This window comes from Acyrthosiphon pisum, chromosome X, assembly GCF_005508785.2.
Source record: "Acyrthosiphon pisum isolate AL4f chromosome X, pea_aphid_22Mar2018_4r6ur, whole genome shotgun sequence".
In the NCBI taxonomy this organism is placed as follows: domain Eukaryota; kingdom Metazoa; phylum Arthropoda; class Insecta; order Hemiptera; family Aphididae; genus Acyrthosiphon; species Acyrthosiphon pisum.
In genome coordinates, this window is record NC_042493.1 from 89,200,699 (window position 1) to 89,205,736 (window position 5,038).

Below are 5,038 nucleotides of genomic sequence, written 5' to 3' on the forward strand. Positions count from 1 at the left end.
TCTAGATAATAATCTCACCTCCATAAGAAGTGAATCTACTGTAGTTTTTAAGCTAACGGAGCTATACGTGTTCTGCTTTGCGTATAATTTGCTATGTTGTGCACTTGTAAGGCGGATACAACACATGCGGGTATCACGTAATGACATTTAAATAGTTCATAATTTTGTTGAAATTTAAGTACCTTAAAATAATAAATTTTCTTCACAAAAATGTTAAAAATGATATAACAAAAAATCCAACAATTTTACTTTTTATATTATTATGGGAACAGAAATTGAGGGAATATCAAATGTACCGCTTTTTCAGACTAATAGACCTATTTTAATTTTTGATATAGATTAAGGTACAATAATGTATAGAGTAATACAAACATCTTATAAGTATTAAAAATAATAATCTTTGCAATTAATAATAAATTAACATCGCTTAAAAAAATTAAGATTAACTAGATTTCATTTCATTATTATAATTTAATTAAAGTTTATTATTATGAATATGGTCTACGTATAATTTTTATACAGGCATACAGTGAACAGTTAGTTCACAATACAATTCATAAGATTGAATAACTTAAATAATATTCACGCTAAATGCTAATATATGCCTATTAGCCCTATTTTAATAATTATTATCAAAATTGTTAATTACATAATTTATTAACATACTAATAATATAGGTACAATTTCGTTATACAAAAATATACAATGTGCTATAACATGAGTACGATACCTGTAAGTTTTCAGCCACCATTGTAAAAATATTGCAGGAGGTTACGACAAAGCGACGGATGAAAAATATATAATATTATTATTGATATTAACGCGTTGAGCTCTGCTAGTATTATATCAGCGCATAACCCGCGTCGTCGCCCCAAAATTAAACAATAGGTATAATAAAATATAATAATAATAATATATTTAATATTATATAAACTGGTCGCCGACGGGTCACGATCTTATTTTGAACAGAGCACAGTATTATCGTAACGGAATAATAAATTATTTTATGATGTTAATATAGTATAGTACCTACCTATGTTATTGTTATCGACGTTCGACGATCGCGACGTCGTTATTCAGAGAAAAATCAAAATATGTTAATATACGTTATCTTAAGTTTAATTTCTGTGTATTATACATTTTGTACTTTTACATAAACCATCCCAACCACAACTAAGGCTCTACATAGAATGGGTATGCTATGTCACCATTTTGCAACTCATTTATCAATGATAAAATGATAAAATAAAGGGGGAGAAATTCAAATTCACATAACATATTATTAGTCGCAAAATGGTGGCGTAGCATACGTGTATCTTTGGTAGTGCCCTACCAAAACTAAGTTTAGTTAATTGTCGGATATCAGGTATTATTTTTAAAATAATAAAATTAATGTAATAATTGAATAATTTCTTTTTTGTTAATCAGTGTTTCAAAAACAGTTTTCGGTTTTTGCGTTAGCCCTAGTATCAACATATTATCCTAAATACAGCCCTACCTACCACCAAGAAAATGTCGCATCTTATAAAATGCCGCCCCAGACATAGGCCTGTGTTGCCTGTGCCTTCCGCAGGGTCTGCGGCGATCGAGGTAATCGTTTTGTCTGTTTTTTTTGTCCATGTACATTGTACACTATCAGAATAACCTAAATGCATTTTTCTTTCAAAACTGCTTAAAACTTGGCTACTAATTAAACTAAAATTAAATAACAGTCAGTTTTACAAACCTATTCCGAAATCCACAAGGACATTGAACGATGATGATAGTACAATTTTAGATGAACCTCAATTGAAAATATTGAAATTAAATGTTACGTCTCGACTTCCAACGAGTCTTCTACTTCTTCTTCTAGCATAAAAATGCTTGATATTAGCTTAAAAAGTGATGTACAACAGGTATTCAGCCGATAATTAATTTTCCACGTCGTAAAATTTGTGACAAACAACTTAGTTTTCGAAGTTCATGGTACAACGTACAAAGTATTATACTTTAAGTATACCTATCCTTGGATTGAAAAATCAAAGACTTTATTATTTTTTTTTTTTTATTAGCTTTTATTTACAACTATTATAGCTCGACAATTATATATATATATATATATATATAACGTAGTTAATTAACAATAAGAAAATAGTAATCATATATCATATAGAATTGTCATAATAATAATTAAGGTACAGATAAGTAAAGTTAGCGAGATAATATAATTGATTGGGAAAGAGAAAAGAAAAAAAACCATAAGAATATAATAATAATAATGATAATAAGGTAGAACCTATTATACAGATAAGGATAATGGATTTCATAATAGATTGAAAAAGTAATTGTTGGAATTGGTTGTGATAATTATGGAGAGTGCTTTGTGAGTTTATTTATAAGGACGGTGAGGAGGGAAAGCAGAGGGTTTAATAAAGTTTTTAATTCGGACAGAAATGTAGATGTTGTATCGGAAATAAAGTGTGTTGGCTGTCCTAAAGTTATGTTGGCATATGATGGACCCACTTTGGTGTTGTTGCCATGATAACGAGTGCGAGCTTCTTGCCTTTGAGGTTCAGACATTTTAGGTTTTTTTTTTGTTTGTGCTTGGGTTAATTTCTTGCGAATTGGGCATCCTTTGTAGGACGCTGTGTGATCACCAGAGCACAGAGCGCATTTGGCTGGAAGTAACCAGTCTTTAGTGTAGTCCACTGTGAGATGCTCGTCACCGCATTTAACGCATCTGGGTGAGTGCATACAATAGTTTCGGGTATGTCCATATGCTTGACATTTAAGACACTGGGGTGAGTCATTTGGTTTGGTGTGTGGTTTTTCGATGACCACAATGGAGTGGAGCAATGTGGATAAGTTGAAAATATCGTGGTTGTTATATTTAAGTGCCAATTCGACGTGAAAGAGGGGTAATGGACGTTGATTCTTACTTATATTAACTCCGCGTACAACAATGTGCCCATGCTCAGCCAGAGCATCTGAGATATCGGTTAAAATAGTAGTGTGATGGAGATTGCGAATTACTACCTTGAAGTGGCGCATGTGGTGAGGGCGGAAAGTTAGAAATTCCGCGCTAGTGCTTATTAGATACTTCGAAATAGTAGAGAAGGTGATGTGACTGTTGGCCCGCGTATAATTTAATAAGTTGGTGTAGACTTACACGAAAATTCATTGATACCCGTGAGGTGTATTAACTTTTTATGAAACTCAGAAAAGTTTCTGACGTTCTTTAAATAGATCGCTGGCCAACGAATGGAATTCGGTATGATTTTACTTGGATCGAAGACTTTAATAAGACTAAATAATTATATTTTATATTTTTATGTACTTATAATTAAAAAAACTATTGTTTCATTTGTATTGACTTTTAATTTCTTTTAAATATTCAACAAGTCAAACAGGATGAATAAACTGTGTTATATTTTATTATATTATAATTTTTTCTAATTAAATTTAAAAATGTTAAAAGTAGCTCACTACGTTACGAAAAAGTAGCGATAGTGGTAGCGACCTATAGGAACTTTTTTGGGTAGAGTAGCTCAGTAACTGTAGCGTTAGCGTTCGTGTTTATTCATAAATTAATATAATATGCATAAATTGCTATTTTAATTTTTTTTTCACACCAAAAATGTTATACTTATTATAATATTATTATTATTATTATTATTATTATATATAGTTACTTTAAATAAAAGTGGGGCATGTGGGTGTCGCTGTGCCATACAGTAGGTTACAAGTGGGTCACTGTAACGGATGGTGTTAAATTTGAATTCAATGAATAATAATATATTTATATCATTGTATAAGAAAAATGATTCTGAGCGAAGACGGTCAGTCAGCCTATGACATTACCACAGATATATATAATAATTAAATAAATATATTACTAAGTATATATGATGATATTATTTTGAATAAAGTAATTTAGTGGAACCTTGTTACAAATTTTCAATGCTTTGATACCTATAAAAGTTGAATATTTTATACATTTTTAACTACAAAATAATTTTTAAATTTTAAAGTTGATAAATTTTGTCAAAATTTGAACTTTAAATAATTATCAAAAAAATTGTGCCTATGTATTTTTAATATTTTTCAATTTAATATTTTGTGATAATATATCAGTGCCTTGTATTTATTTTCACGCTTTTTGGCAAAACAATTAAAACTTTACTGATATTTATAGAAAAAAAAACTTAAAAAATGGAAATTTGAAATTGTTCATAAACAGCTCAAAATAAGTCAACATTTTTCGAAAATATTATGGTATAGGTATAGAAAATGCTAATATAAACATTCAGTCAAAATTTCATATATCTACGGACTACGTTAATTTGTTTTAGAGTTACACCAAAAACCAAAATCGATTTGGTCAAAAATCGAGTTTGCGTAAAAATTCCCCCCCCCCCCCAACAGGCTCATCAAACGATTAGGGATACGTAAGAAACTTGAAGGCAGGTCCTAATACCACTCACAAGTCACAGCAGGGTGTGCAGAGTGTGAAATTTTAGCTCACTTGATTTTTTTAATAGTCTATAGAATCGGTTTAACTAAATAGGTACAGTAAAAAAATCGGGAAAAGTGTAGACCAGTTAAGTCTTAGGTTAGGTTAACCATTTTTTTATGTTTGAGTCCAAATTATTTTATTATTAAATTGTTCAATTAATAATAATAATTTTTTTATTTTATTGCAAAAAAAAAAGTTGTGGTATGTATCGAAAAAGATAATCATTGGTTAGGTTAAACCCTACCCTCCCGAAATTTATTGTTGGTACGGCATCTTAAGAGGATGTCAGCGCACTATTTGTTTTCTCTCTCTGGCCCACGCGCAACATAGACAAGACGCATTTACGTAGAATCATTTTTTCTATGTTTTTAAGTAATCTTAGAGTAAAATCACCCATTACAAAAAAGATGGAGAATAATATTTTTGAGGGAATTACATGTTGATTTGTCTAAATAGTGTCACAAAACAATTTAAACATAATTTAAATTTACAAAATGTTTTTTGTTTATTTTGAAAGTCGATTACAAAGTCAAATAACAATAA